A 15,861-nucleotide genomic window follows, 5' to 3' on the forward strand; every position below is an offset into this window, starting at 1 on the left:
GCATTGAGTTTCCCCATTCTCCAAGGTTGACCAGTTAATATATTGATGTGATTCTTTCAAATAATATGTATATAAATGGTATCCTTGGCTTTGAGAAAGTGATTAATCTTCAGGTGTATAATCTGCCATCATGGTCCCATATTTCCTTTTAGTTCTTGCCCATATCACTATTTATGTTTTAATGTACTTAATTTTTTTACAAGTTAATATATGCACATGGTTGAAAATTCAAAAGGTGTAGAAGGGAACACAGTGAAAAAAAGTACTTATACATTATACATACCTGGAAACTAATATAAATATGTGCATGTGTGCGTGCTAAGTCACTTAAGTCATGTACAATTCTGTTCACACCCATTTTTTTGTTAACAGCTACCTCACATGTCCAGTCCACCCCATTCCAGAGAAAACCATTGTTGTCTCTTTGACAGTTACGCTTTCTGGGAAGATGCCCTGGAGAAGGGAGAAGGCAAGAGAGAAGGACCATTCTAGTCCTCTTGCCTGGAAAATGCCATGGACGGAGGAGCCTGGTGGGCTGCAGTCCATGGGGTCGCTAAGAGTCGGACACGACTGAGCGACTTCACTTTCACTTTTCGCTTTTATGCAGTGGAGAGGGAAATGGCAACCCACTCCAGTGTTCTTGCCTGGAGAATCCCAGGGACGGGGAAGCCTGGTGGGCTGCTGTCTATGGGGTCACACAGAGTCAGACACAACTGAAGCGACTTAGCAGCAGCAGCAGCAGCCCTAGAGAAGGGAATAGCAACCCACTCCAGTAGTCTTGCCTAGAGAATTCCATGGATAGAGGAGCCTGGTGGGCTATAGTCCATGGGATTGCAAAGAGTTGGACACCAATGAGTGACTAACACACATACACACATCTATTACATATACATTAGATACACCTAGAAACTAATACAAATATATATAAACTATATGGTCACCTTCATTTTTTGTTAACAACTAAAGTAGCATGGCATGTACACTGTCCTGTACCACTTGTCACTTAACAGTAGATCTTTGAGATTGTTCGATGCCAGTTCTCAGAGAGCCGGGAGCTGTACTCTTAAAGGTTGCATATAATATTCCATTTTATGGATAGTCCAGGCCTCTAACTTGTAGTCTTTTATTTGGCCACCTCATGCGAAGAGTTGACTCATTGGAAAAGACCCTGATGCTCAGAGGGCTTGGGGGCAGGAGGAGAAGGGGACAACAGAGGGTGAGATGGCTGGATGGCATCACTGACTCGATGGACGTGAGTCTGAGTGAACTCCGGGAGTTGGTGATGGACAGGGAGGCCTGGCGTGCTGCAATTCATGGGGTTGCAAAGAGTCGGACACGACTGAGCGACTGAACTGAACTGAACTGATTATTGCAAGAAGTGTGGCATTGAAGATCTTTGGATAGAGGTCATTTTATACACATGCCGCTATACCTGAGTATAAATGCTTGAAAGTAGAATTACTGGGTGAAGAACATTGCATATTTTAAAGCTGGATGCATATGCCAAATTGCCGTGCAACTTCATGGGATTGGACGAGGGTACTTTTTTCTTCCCTTACTGATAACTAATTTTCTTGGTGAAAAATGTATCTCATAGTTTAGCTTTTCTTTTATGTGAGTGGGATTAGGAATCTTTTTCTAAGAATAATGTATATATTTTTTGTGTGTCAGCTATTTTCCGTGTCTTTTGTCCATTTTTTGTGTTTGGGTTGTTAGTCTTTTACCTATGGTTTGTACAAATTCTTTATAAATCATGAATATTAAACTCTTGTGACATGTTGTAACTATTTTCTCAGTTTATTTCGATTTTAGCCACCATTCACTGAGTCCTTTTATTGTAGGACAAAGCCCCTAGTGGTCATCGTACTTCATGTCAGCTCCCTAAGGTAGCAGAAGTTTTGTATCCTTTTTTACAGAGAGAGGCCCAAGTGTGTTGGATACCAAAGCCCATTCTTAACCAGAACTTTGTACCCCTCTATACACAATATATTAATATAGCATCATTCCAGGTTGCCAGGTACTTTTGGAACTATCCTTTCTAAAGTTTGACCAGCATTCCATCAGTTCAGCAAATTGCAGTTTTCAGGTGCTGATTTTAATGACCACACATTTTCACTGCCGGCAGGTTTTTACTTTTCTAGACAAAATTGCCATCGATGCATTTCTCCTAAAGCTTTGCTCTCCAAGATGCACCATAATGGCACCAGTATTCCTGCAGGAGATAAGGGTACAGTGTCTGAAGGAGCTAACAGAGGGACCTTTTGAATCTATGATCCTTGATGGAGGGACCCAAAACAGACTCAGGGCAGAAATGAGGTTCCCAGCTTAGGGGTACTGTACTGGCCTTCTAGACTTTTCAGCCCCTTTCCCATGCATGGTCACCACTAGCTGCCTCTGGTTGTGGAATGAAGCATACCATATATTTCGATTCCAGATTCTCCTCCATTCGAAAGCCGCCTTTTTGATCTCTACTGGAGGCAGGTTAGAGGGTGCAGTGGAAAGGCGAAGGGCAAGGAAGTTGGTGAGCGATTCCTTTTTCTGTAGAATTGTATTTCTTCCAGGAATAAATGCGACCATGGTACATGATGGGTGGTCTGTACTTTCTCGTGTGTTCTCCCACACCCCCTGCTCTGTGGCTTTCAGGGTCCTGAACACTGAGGAGGTGCCACTGAGTCTAGATTTCCTGCAGCCTTTTAAGGGAAGTTACCATTCTGTTCCTGTATCATCCCTTTTCTCTCGATAAATTAAGGTCTGGTTATGTTAGCTTCCCATGTGCCTGTGCTCAGTCGCTCAGTTGTGTCCAACCCTGCGACCCTTTGGACTGTAACCAGCCAGGCTCTTCTGTACGTGGGATTATCCTGGCAAGAATACTGGAGTGGATTGCCATTTCCTCCTCCAGGGGAATCTTCCCAACCCAGGGCCAGGGCTAGAACCCGCATCTCCTGCATTGGCAGGTGGATTCTTTTAGCAGGGCCTCCTGGGAAGTCCCTTAGTTCCCTACACTTCAAGCCAATTAGAGATTCTTCTGGGTAAACAGCTCCTATTTTAAATTGTAAGTATTCCCATCAAATTTATGTCTAAGTGCAAATTCCTTTAAACCCCTTGGCTCCATGCTGAGATGTGGCACCTTTTGGAGGTGGGACTGGAAGGAGGCACCCCCCTGAAGGGGGGGAGGGCAGCAGCCCAGAAAGGAGGAGGCGTCCATAGCCATTTAGAAAGGACATGTGGAGATGCCCCAGCTGACATCTGAGGAAGCTGATGTCAGAAGGAAGGCCCAAGCTTCCTTCAGCGTGTTGCTTGAATTAGGTCTCGGAGCAGTTTGAAAAGCTGCCAACTTCCATCTTCTCTGCACCGTGGAGAGGGTGCCTACCCCATGCTGACCTCACCCCTCCCTATTTTACAGTTCCAGGCAGCAGGCTGGGTAGGACCATTTGAAGCCAGCCTCTCCCTCCATTGTCTGCTGCATCTCAGCAAGTCCATTTGGAACATTCTATCACACTGAAGGTACATAAATGGGATGGCTCTATTTAGCAGAATAAACTCCATCAACTAAAGAGATAAAGTTCTGACCAGGGGAATGTCAGAGACAGAGCGGAGTTCCTTCCCGGAATCCTTGAAATCTCTTGGCAAAGGTTTTGAGCAGTTTCAAAGAAAGCAGCTGCCCCCATCTGCTATCTGGCTTTCTCTTGACACTGCCCTCATGGTCACCAGGCTCAGAACGATCCTGGGCTTCACCTCTGTCCAGGGGCCATGCCAGTGTCACAGAACAACAGAGTTTAGGGGCAGAAAGGAGATGCAGTTGGAAGGGTTCATCTAGCTTGGCTCCTTTATTTTACAGAGCAGAAAACAGACCCAGAAGAAAAGCCTGGTCTTCCTAGGGTCATGGAGAAGCAGGCATGTGGTTTCAAAGGCAGTCTGTTACTGCCTGCAATTTGCTTTTTAATTCTTCCCCTTTGATTCTTAGCCTACTTGCTGGGTCTGCTCCATCCTGAACTGCCATGGGTGCCTTCCAGGGGACAGAGCCCTGCCTCATGGGTGGGATTTGTGGATTCCAGCCAGATCTCTGTTCCCAACCAGCTGTGTGACCCGGGGGAGGGCGTGACTCCTGAGGCTGAGGCCCGCCCCTTGGTGGAATGGGTGAGGATCTCCACCTTGCAGCTGGTCAAAGGAGGGTAGAGAGAAATTATGTGAGTGTGTGTGACCCAGGGTGGCCCCCAGGAGGCGGGCAGTAGACCTTCGCTGAGTGACGATCGCAGTAGCATTGATGACCTTCCCACCCCAGCTGCTCGGTCCTCACAAATTGCACTTTGCTTCCCAGCCAACCAGGACCAAGTTTCCAAAGCGATTCCTTGCTCCCAGTGCAGGGCACCTCAGAGACTAAAACAGATCAGGCTACAGCAGCTGGAGAATTAAACTGGCAGTGCAGTTTGTTTTCATAAACTCAGAAAACCACCCCCAAACGTGGAGTCTGTGATGCGAGGGAGGAGGATGGACATGTAGCCTCGAAGTGTAGATACTGCTGGATTCTGCTCTGTCCCTTCCCATCGGGAGACACCCCCCACCCACCCATCTCGCTGCCTCTAGAATCATCCCCTGCTAACAACTCAGGTGACTGCGTTTGTAATTTTGTGGTTTCCATCTAGCTTGCCAACTTCATTTCTCCCTCTGCCTCTGAGAACAAACCATTTTTTCTGGAGCATCTTGCAACAGAGCATTTTTCCTAATTTTACCATATTTTTGCAGCCAGAGGGAGGGGTATGTGGTGTGTACCAATATGAGTGATGCATGTGCATATGTGTGTGTGCACAGGTGTGCGTATGTGTGAGCATGGGTATTGCTTTGCTGGGCCTGTTGCGACAGCAGACCACAAAGTGGGCAGCTGAAGCAACAGAAATTTATTGTTGCACAGTTTGGAGACAAGACATGTCAAACCACGGTGTTGGTGGAGTTGGCTTCTTCGAGGGCTATAGGGAAGGCTTGTTCAAACCCCTCTTCTTGGTTGACGGACCCGTCTTCTCTCCCGGCCGCTTCATATTCTTTCTAGGCGTGCCTCTGTGTCTAAAGCTCTTCTTTTTATAAGGACACTAGTCACACTGGATTATCACACTTGACTTGATAACCTCTGTAAAGACCTTTGAAGTAGTTTGAGGTCCTGCATGTTAAGACTTCTGGAGAAGACAATGGCACCCCACTCCAGTACTCTTTCTTGCCTGGAAGATCCCATGGACGGAGGAGCTTGGTGGGCTGCAGTCCATGGGGTCGCTAAGAGTCGGACACGACTGAGCGACTTCACTTTCACTTTTCACTTTCATGCATTGGAGGAGGAAATGGCAACCCACTCCAGTGTTCTTGCCTGGAGAATCCCAGGGACGGGGGAGCCTGGTGGGCTGCCGTCTATGGGGTCGCACAGAGTTGGACACAACTGAAGCGACTTAGCAGCAGCAGCAGCATGTTAGGACGTCAACTTACGAAGTTGGGTTTGAGGGAACCCAATTCAACTCATAACAATGTGCATGTATATCTGTGTGTTTGTGTAATAAACCATGACATCTCAAACTCCAGTCAAGAATGTATCTGCTACTTAGGTACTAGCACTTTAAGAGCACATGCAGTACTCCCTGGTGGTACAATGGTTGAGAATCCGCCTGCCAGTGCAGGGGATATGGGTTTAATCCCAGTCCAGGAAGATTCCACATGCCCTGGAGCAACCAAGCCCGCACATCACAACCGCTGAAGCCCACTTGCTCTTGAAGCTGCAAGAGCACATATGATTTCCTCTTTTGCCAACACGGGAGATTTAAAACAATTTTTTACACACTTTGTGGGTATACTGGGGCAGGTGTGAGTATGTAGTGGGTCCTGGTACCACTCCTGCCTCTTGGCTCGAAATCACTTCTTCATGGAGGGCCGTGCCTTGCTCTCTCATTCCCGAGCAGAGCAGTGGCAATCTGGGTTTGGGATGTCCTCTCCACATTTTACTTTAGACCCTAAGTAGCATCTTTAAATGTATTTGGCCCTACAGTAGAACATTCCAGTTATTCCAAAGGGCGGGGCAGCCTAACATCAGAGTTTCCATAGCATAGCGCTCCCTGGAGACTTGGGTATCACCCAGTCACCGAGAAACTCCCGGATATTTCTAAATAAAATTCAGCTCATTAAAAATGTCATGTGGATGTTGTAAACAGTTAAAGTACACTAAACATTAAGCTTCCCTGGTGGCTCAGAGGGTAACGTGTCTGCCTGTAATGCAGGAGACCCGGGTTCAATCCCTGGGTTGGGAAGATCCCCTGGAGAAGGAAATGGCAACCCACTCCAGTATTCTTGCCTGGAAAATCCCATGGACGGAGAAGCCTGATAGGCTACAGTCCATGGGGTTGTAAAAAGTCGGACACGACTGAGCGACTTCATTTCATACACTTAGCTTCCTTGTCAAAAGAGACTGCCCGGGCTTCATCCATGCTGGTGACTCCTTCCCAGACTTGTGTTCCCGGGAGAGTCACAGGGATCTGCGATGCTGACCTGCCACCGTCTTTGGACTGTTCGCTGCTTCACCAGGGTGGCTGCTCCCAAACTGACCCCAAATAGATGGCCCCACGGGACTATACTTGATATCTGTCCTCCTTTTTCTATGTAGTTCACTGTGAATCTCTGTGCTCTTTGTCTCTTCTAAAATCTTAACGGAAGAAAATGAGTTCTGCATGGCCCTGATAGCCCTGGGATTCTGATTGACTTTCCAGTCAGCCAAAACCCTAAATTATGCCCCAGACTTTGCAGGTTAACCCAGGGTTCTGGGTGACCAGGTGAGTGGAAACTCGTCCACCCTGAGGCAGTGCTGGGAACCACTCATTAACGAAACATGAGCCTTAGTGTGTTGTGCTAAGGGTCTGCTTCTCTGGTGAAAGAGCGAGGGATGTATGTGAGGCAGTTGTGCCTCCCCAAGGCACACGTGGATCTTTTCTTTTTTTCTTCGTGGCAGAAGATACTAGTTAGCCCTGAGAAAGGGGAAACCACTCCCCCCAGACATCCCATGAATTTAGCACTCATCCCTGTCTTCAAGTTCTGTCCCATTTCAACATGGGATATAATGTAACCACTGAAAATATATCAGACCCTGACCCTTAAAGGACATAGAAAGTGCTTGTGAGATAATGTGAAGTGAAAAAAAAATTTGGCTACAAGATTGCCTATAGTGTGGTCTCAACTCTATGAAATACCTATTTCTAAAAGGAGACTGCATGATTAGCTCCCTTCCTCTGAGTAGAGGGAAAATGAATGACTTTTATTTTCCAAATTTTCTACAGTGAGCATTTATTATTTTATACACACATATATAAACCCTAAAACGAAGTTGCTCAGTCATCCGACTCTTTGTGACCCCATGGACTGTAGCTTACGAGGTTCCTCCATCCATGGAATTTCCCAGGCAGGAATATTGGAGTGGGTTGCCATTTCCTTCTCAAACACACATACGTAAGCTGTCCTAAGAAGTTCCTCTAACTGGATGCAGTCTGTTTACCTGGATCTTCAGGATCTGTGAGTTTGTTTGTTTGTTGTTTTTTTTTTTGCTTTGCTGCCTTTAACATCACTGAGATATTCATTCCCTGCCTGCCCAAGGCCCATATCTAACTTTCCAAGAAGACAGCCCTAACTGGTTCCTTTGAGCATCACTAGCCTCCCACCTTCCCACTCAGCCCTGGACGCAGGGAGTGAACGAGCGCGCGGCCTCTGGCTGACTGGCTGCTGCCCTCCAGGCTCGGGCCAGCTAGGGAGGGGCCGGACCTCTTTGAAGGGGGTTAAAGTCCTTCTTTGTGTGAATGGCCTTTGAGGGAGCGGAGGGAGGGCCAGCCGTGACCTCACAGTCTTCTGTCAGGAGACTCAGAAGGAATTTGTCCAGCTTGAGCCAGGGCGCAGGAAACTGCCTGGAAAAAGAGGCAGTTCTGAGCGGGGACGTGTGAAGCGGGCACTCTGGGCAGGGTAAGCCGAGTCTGCTGACCTAACTTACTGTCCTTTGCTTTCTGATCTGCAAGGAGAGGGTTCCCTCGTGAGGCCAGAGTCTTTATGGAGGAGGCACTCAGGGCGGGGACTGCAGCGCTGTGCTGTGGACGCCTTTCCTGCTGGAGAGAGAGTGGGCAGCCGGGCTTGGACAGGAGACTTGCTCCTTTTCTTACTAATCTTGTCAGACTCCCAGCTTTCATGCTAACCGGCAGAGCAGGAGCTCCGCACCATACATACAGCGCGGGCAAAGGCGCACACCTCCTTTTTTGCCAGATAATGCTTTGAAGATGGTGCATGAGTATGTGCCTGTGCATGCCTGAGTGTGTGTGTGTGTCCCCTTTTCCACATCAGAACCAAGTGGCCCACCAGTCCTGGTGACTGTTTATCTTGTTATTTAATCTACAAGCCCCCATTGCAGAATGTGGCACATTCATAGAGTGACTTGAGGCTTTGCGGGGGAACATGTATCCCCATATGCTTGGGACCCAGGGCTATGGGAAGAAAACTGCATCAGCTCTCTTCCTAAGTACAGGACTCATCCGTGGACAAAGAGTTAATCTCGAAAGCCTCTGGCACCGTTTGCTCCTGGCTCTGCGTTCACACTGTGGATTTTTTGCCGGGTCCACGGTGGAGCCCAGCTTTTGCTGTCTGCCATTACTGGTTGGCCAGGCCTGAATCCAAGATCCCGAACTATTTTAAAACTAAGAAGGACACAGCTAAGTTATACAGGACTAAAGCCAGGGACTTGCTTTCAGCAGAATCAGTTACCCTAGAAATTTCAGGCTGCAGGAGCCAGAGTTCCCTCTGTGGCCTTGACCTTGGTTTATTCTGGAGGTGGGGGACTGTTCTATGAGATAGTTTCAGAGTGAAAAGGGTCTTCTGTGGGAAGAGCATCTGAGGACTCCTTGATAAAGAGCTTGGAGTGTATCCCATCAAGGAAGAAGCAAAACTTGCCTTTCTTGGAGATGAAATAAGTCATCTCGCCTCATTCAGGGGAAATCTCCCAGTGCTTCTCAGTCCCTTTGGTAGGGAATGGGTCTCCAAGTGACTGAAGAAAATAAGCCTTTCACTAGCTGCTGCAGAAGAGGCAACAGCTTCTTTCCTTGCCTCCTCCCATCACACCCCCATCACACATACACTTTTTCGTTTCTTTCAGAGAGAGCCCAAGCTGTAAATGTGTTCATCAAACCACACCTTAACATCTTCCAGATGTGCAGCCTGACATCTGAGCCACTGACTTTTCAGCAGGGTGAAGGGGATGCTATTAATAGGGCAGGCTGCAGTCGTGGGGAGATTCCCCTTACATTACAAAGGGACCACTTCTTTATCAGGATTGCCATCGAGTCAAGACATAGCCCAGCCTTGTTTCCAATGGAAGGGGGTTCCAGAAGTGTTTTTGTGCCGTCGTCTGCAAGCCTGGACCTGAGACCTGAGCCAGAGAGAATAGCAGGAGGGTGATTGCTAAGTTGACCAAGACCATAGAAGCTCTCAGAAAGAAAAGCTGAGCCTGTAGGAACAGAAAGTTCTTTTTAGGACTGTCAGAGTCACATTTAGCCATAATGGCTTCATGGCAGGAGGTCAGTGGAATGGGGTGGGGTGGGGGGAGGAAACCCTAGAGGCAGAGTTAGTATTAGCCCTCTCTATTAGGGGTCATGTCATTATCCCTGAGCCCATCCAGTCTAAATTTAGCTGTAAGTACCCTGGAATGCTGGGGGTCTTAGATCTGCCTCTTGTCAGCCAGGAGCTGGGTCTCTGGCCTCCTTGGGGAGTGGCCCGCCTCCTGGCTTCCCACGGTCAACACCAGCCTGTAAGCCTTTGGTGTTACAGGCCGGAAGACGCTCTGCTGGGGTGGGGTGGGGCGAGAGGAAGTTCTGCCTGGGACTGGAATGCGGTCCAGGTTAACTCCGGGGTCTCGCCCCTCCACTTCCTGGCCCAGAAGCCTGGAGCCCAACCCAGGAAGCAAGCCATCCTCAGACATTCCCACTCTCTGTACCTTCACAGGGGTGGGTGGAAGGGGCCACTCAGAGTCCCAGCGGCTTCTCTAGTTGGGGTGGGGGTGGGAGAGGAGGTGCAGGCCAGCTACTGAGGAACCCTGGTGCTCCCAGCTTCCCTCATCCGTTCTCAGCCTGCCCCGTCTGCCACCTTGAACAGACCAGGCGGTTTCCTTCTAGTTACTGTTGTAGCACTCTCTCCACTTGCTGTCTCTGCTATCTTTATGTGAATCTGTCCTCTCTCTCTGTCTGCAAGGCTGTAAGCTCCCTGCTGCAGCGTGAGGTGCACTCCAGAGCCCTAGGGTCCTCCCAGGGCCCTGGCACAGGGCTTGTCACTCTACAGGTTCTCAGGACGCACCGCAGAGATCCACTGTTACCTCTTCAGCCTCTGTGCTCCCCTTCCACGCTCCTTGGGTTCCCTCAGGCTTCGGTCTGTCTCCCCTAGACCTCCGGACTGGTGCTCCACCCCATGCCTCCACGGCTGATGAACCTCAGCAGCCCCGGGTGGACATCTTCCCAGTGTCTGGGCATCATCCCCCTGCCAGGTCGCACCCTCTCCTCCCATTTGCCATCCTGATGTGGAAACTTTAGCCAGAAAATAAAGAGTCCTGAATAAACCATTAACAACAGCCACTCATGGCCTATGGAACACAGCAGTTGTGCCCTGTGTCTTAAAAACTCGACTTAGGAAAGAGAGGCAGGACAAGAAAAGGAAACAGATGCCCTCTGGTTCCACAGCCATGAGGGAGTTTTTCTTCGTACGGTGCCCCTCTTCCTAGGCCAAGAATGAGTTCATACTTTTGGTGGAACTTTAAAGTAACTAGATTAAAGGATCAGGTCACTTATTACCTGGGGAAATGTGTTTCTAATTTAAATACCGTGGCTTTAGTAGGAAGTAATCTGGGTTATTCAGAGCAGAGAAACCTGCTTGTGCAGCAGGCGGCTGATGTTTGAATGAATTTGGGTCACACAGTGCATTTAGGCTAGGCGCCTGGGAAGCTGGTGACAGACATCGTTAACAGTAGAGTGTTGTGTTAGTTGCTCAGTCGTGTCCAACTCTTTGCGACCCCATGGACCGTAGCCTGCCAGGCTCCTCTGTCCGTAGCATTCTCTGTCCATGGGATTCTCTAGGCAAGAATATTAGAGTGGGTTGCCACTCCCTTCTCCAGGGGATCTTCCCAACCCAGGGATCGAACCCAGGTCTTCTGCATTGCAGGGGGGTTTCTTTACCGTCTGAGCCACCAGGGAAGCTCAAGAGTAGGGTAGGGAGGTAGAGAAGTGACAAGCACAACAGACTGGGGAAGTGAGTAGAAGCATCTACTTCTCACTTGACCTTGTAGCAAAGGACACCTTTCTGGCGTCCCCCTGGGCCCAGCCAGATCTGCTAAGGAAGATGCATTGCCTTCAAGTTCTTTCTGTGCCTGATGTCCCCAGCCACAGGCCCAGGTAGGTGTCCTGGGAAGAAAGAGCACACAGTCATCCGTGGCCTAACTGAGCAGGCTGCAGGGCCCTGGTGTATCCTCTCTGCAAATCAAATGGCTCCTAGCACCTCACCTGTGCTGCTAACTGGTGCTGGGGACAAGTCGCAGCCTTGTCCACTGCCATGACTGTGATGTGGGATTTCAAGTTTTGCCTCTGGATGGCATCACAGGAAGCAGAGGACCCGCCGCAGAGGCCAGATCCGCACACTGAGCAGGAGGTCCGCATCCCCAACTCTATCCAGAGGGTCCTGCAGGTAGAGCAGAAGACAGGAACTGAAACTTAGGTCTCCAGGGTATCTGGTTGGTTTTGAAAGGGGTCCTCGACTTGTGAAGCCCAGTTGTATACTGTGACTTCTAGAGATTCAAGTGTGCAAACCATCAGCCCGAAAGTCACGCAAATGATCTTCAGATCCATACACCTTCATAAGACTTCCCTTGTCATTTTGGAAGCTTCCAGTCATGGAGAACACCTTTTGAGGTACTGGGATAGAATTCAGAAGAACTGACCTTCCTTCAGGTCCTGGCTGTGCCATTTATTAGCCAGGGGATCCTGGGACAATCTCTCTAAACCTCTTTTTTTGGTTTTGTTTTAATTTTTACTTTTTTAAATTATGAAAGTGTGATAACACATTTATATGAGACTTAGAAAATACAGAACAAGGTTACATATAGTTCCACTATGTGCATGCATGCATTGTCGCTTCAGTCGTGTGCTACCCTCTGGACTGTAGCCCGCCAGGCTCCTCTGTCCATGGGATTCTCCAGGCAAGACACTGGAGTGGGTCGCCACACCCTCCTCCAGGGGATCTTGGAACCTACATCTCTTATGTCTCCTGCATTGGCAGATGAGTTCTTTACCACTAGCACCACCTGGAAATTAATTGGGAGTTTCAATATCAAACTCTCAAAAATTAATAGGATGAATATACAGAGAGGTAGAAGGATATATAATACACTTGATCTAAACCTTTTATTCTCGCCTTAATTATGCCAATTAGCACAAGCCTCAGGGGCCCTTTGGAGAAGGCAAAGGCACCCCACTCCAGTACTCTTACCTGGAAAATCCCATGGATGGAGGAGCCTGGTAGGCAGCAGTCCATGGGGTCGCTAAGAGTCGGACATGACTGAGCGGCTTCACTTTCACTTTTCACTTTCATGCATTGGAGAAGAAAATAGCAACCCACTCCAGTGTTCTTGCCTGGAGAATCCCAGGGACGGGGGAGCCTGGTGGGCTGCCATCTATGGGGTTGCACAGCGTCAAACACAACTGAAATGACTTAGCAGCAAGGGGCCCTTGGGAGTTAAAGAGAGCTAAACTGGAGGAGAGCAGGTGCCTATGGAACGTGGGATTTCTGATTAGATCCTGGCTGACCATTCTTGGCGTATGTGTTCCAGATTAGGGTGTCTGCTCCTGGAATGTAATTTAAGCTAACTTCAGACATACACACACACAGCTATATTATATTGTGTCTGCCTGAGTATTTTAAAGTAAATTGTAGACATCCTGACCAGCTGTTAGCTATTCTGGGAAACCAGGAGGCCAGCAGGGCAGGCAGATATTACATGCCAGATTGTTAGGTCTCCACCTAGAGATTCAGTCCCCCTCCACCTGGGGAAATTCGATCCTTGGGTTGGGAAGATCCCCTGAGGAGAAATGGCAACCCACTCCAGTATTCTTGCCTGAGGAATCCCATGGACAGAGGAGCCTGGCAAGCTATAGTCCATGGGGGTCAAAAAGAGTCAGAACTGAGTGACTGAGCACACAGGTACACATGCGTACTCTATTTCAGAAAAGCTTAACAGTCCATTTAATGAATGTTCATTTTATCTGAATTTGGAGTCAGGCTAACCTTATCTGAAGCATGGAGAAAATTCTGGTCTTATCTTCAAAGGGAGCAGTGAGTATTTATTGGTTTAAATATGACATCATTTAATTGCACCAACCCACTCCAGTGTTCTTGCCTGGAGAATCCCAGGGACGGGGGGAGCCTGGTGGGCTGCCGTCTATGGGGTCACACAGAGTCGGACGTGACTGAAGCGAATTAGCAGCAGCAGCAGCAGCAATGACATCAAACCCAGACTCCTGCCAGATCCTTGCACAGAGGGGTTCCTAGGCCACTTTCACTCACCTGGTACAATGATGTGGTGGCTTTGATCACATCAGGCCATCCAGCACAAAGGTAAATTCTGCCTGCTGAGACAGAACTCAGGAATTTGCTCTTTGGTTATAATTGTTCCCTAACTTTACAAAAACTCAGGAACTCTGAGGCAGAAGTGTAAGCCAGCAATGCTGAGTTGTTTATCTCTTTAAGGACTTCTGCCCTAATTAGGGTTTAGAACTCTGTTCCCTGAGATAGATAGAATCAAGTCTCAGGAAGAATTTTCTGAATTTGTGGAAAGGAGCTGAGGCCTCATGTAACTAACAGGAAGGAGAGCCTCTTTCCTGTTTACACTCCACAGTGTCTAGATTTTTGTGGACAGTATTGGAAAGCAGTCACCTCAGATTACACTGAGACTCCAAATTTGCCTGTAATTAGCATTTTTAAAATGTTTGCCACATCTCAGACATAACTGGTGAGACTCATTATTTCCAACTCAAGGCTAAAGCTGTTTAGTTTTGTTTTTGATATTGCAAAAATGTACTGTCAAATGATGTTCTCAAGATATTTAAACTTTTGAATTGGGACAGTTGTTGCTAGTTCAGAATATATCCTTGGAAAAAGGATAGAGTTTTTAAAGTTCTTAAAAAAAAAAAAAAAGAAGCTGTAGAGCATCTGCTCCTTCATTATCTGATGTGAGAACCATGAAGCATCCAGGAGAAGGGGATGATGCTGACAAAGTGTTCCTGGGGATGCTGTGGAGACAGGCTTAGTTACTCCAATCTCTGTGATCAGCAACAAGAGGTTAATATAGGCAAGTGTTTCGCTTCACCTGACCAGACTAAGTAAACCCCAAAATAGATTTATGACTTCCTAGGAAGTATGGGAAATCCAGTTTTTGTTAAGAAAAGGGTGTTGTCTCCTGGAACTTATTGTTGCTGCTAATTTCATCATGGCCCTAAAGAATAAGCCTCCTGCATTTTAAATGAATGAATCCATGACTAACTGAACTATAGAATTAATTACATGCCTTTCTGCTTCTTTCAATGTCACAGTGCCCTTTTTCTTGTCATGTCAACTATTGTAAAGTGTTTTCTGTTTCAGTAGAGCAATATTTTTCACCATATTTCAGTCCCAGCAGCTTCCTACTATTTTCCTACCTATTTTCCCTCCCCAAAGCCAAAGGGATAGAAGGAAAGCTCTACTTACTCCCATGAAAATATTAGCAGTGAATCATTGGCCAAATGAAGCCGCAGGTGGGAGCGTCATGGCAGTCTGATTTTCACCATAGCAGTACTGTGTCTCTTTTTGTTGCTCAGCTTTCCATAGAGCAGGCTAATTTTGACCTAGGTTTTCCTGACGTTTGAACGGCAGCCAATAAGTTTCACGCATTCAAATTTCCTGTAATTCTTAAATGACGTAGAAGTTACTGACAATCTCTTTAACAGAAGAATGTTTAATTAATGTTCTTTAAAGGACAGTAGCAGTTGTCTTTGTCATGTCTTTTTAGTTCATTCTAAAGGGTGGCTCAGTGGTAAAGCATCTGCCTGCTAATGCAGGAGACACAGGAGATACAGGTTTGATCCCTGGATTGGGATGATCTCCTGTAGGAGGAAATGGCAACCCACTACAGTATTCTTGCCTTGGAGAATCTCATGGACAGAGGAACCTGCTGGGCTACAGTCCATGGGTTCACAAAGAATCAGATAGGACTGAGTGAGTGAGCTAAGATAAAAGAGCCACTAGTTAACGGTGGTCCCAAATAAAATAAAGATCAGATCAGATCAGTCGCTCAGTCGTGTCCGACTCTTTGCGACCCCATGAATGGCAGCACGCCAGGCCTCCCTGTCCATCACCAACTCCCGGAGTTCACTAAGACTCATGTCCATCGAGTCAGTGATGCCATCCAGCCATCTCATCCTCTGTCGTCCCCTTCTCCTCTTGTCCCCAATCCCTCCCAGCATCAGAGTCTTTTCCAATGAGTCAACTCTTCGCATGAGGTGGCCAAAGTACTGGAGTTTCAGCTTTAGCATCATTCCTTCCAAAGAAATCCCAGGGCTGATCTCCTTCAGAATGGACTGGTTGGATCTCCTTGCAGTCCAAGGGACTCTCAAGAGTCTTCTCCAACACCACAGTTCAAAAGCATCAATTCTTCAGCGCTCAGCCTTCTTCACAGTCCAACTCTCACATCCATACATGACCACAGGAAAAACCATAGCCTTGACTAGACGAACCTTTGTTGGCAAAGTAATGTCTCTGCTTTTCAATATGCTATCTAGGTTGGTCATAACTTTC

At 47.6% G+C, this 15,861-nt stretch overlaps 1 protein-coding gene across 7 annotated transcripts in view; it reads left to right on the plus strand.

The window, feature by feature from the left end:
* LOC104991163 (paralemmin-2) overlaps positions 1-15,861 on the plus strand; it is a 517,429-nt gene that overhangs the window by 464,411 nt on the left and 37,157 nt on the right. Inside the window, exon 1 of one of the 7 annotated variants that reach the window (XM_010843554.1) lies at positions 7,856-7,974. The exons of the other annotated variants lie outside the window; for them this stretch is intronic. The gene's annotated coding sequence lies outside the window, so the exon portion shown is untranslated. Of the gene's footprint in view, positions 1-7,855; positions 7,975-15,861 lie in introns of those variants that run through there. 7 annotated transcript variants of the gene reach the window in all.

This window comes from Bison bison, unplaced genomic scaffold (assembly GCF_000754665.1).
Source record: "Bison bison bison isolate TAMUID 2011002044 unplaced genomic scaffold, Bison_UMD1.0 scf7180017864183, whole genome shotgun sequence".
Lineage (NCBI taxonomy): Eukaryota > Metazoa > Chordata > Mammalia > Artiodactyla > Bovidae > Bison > Bison bison.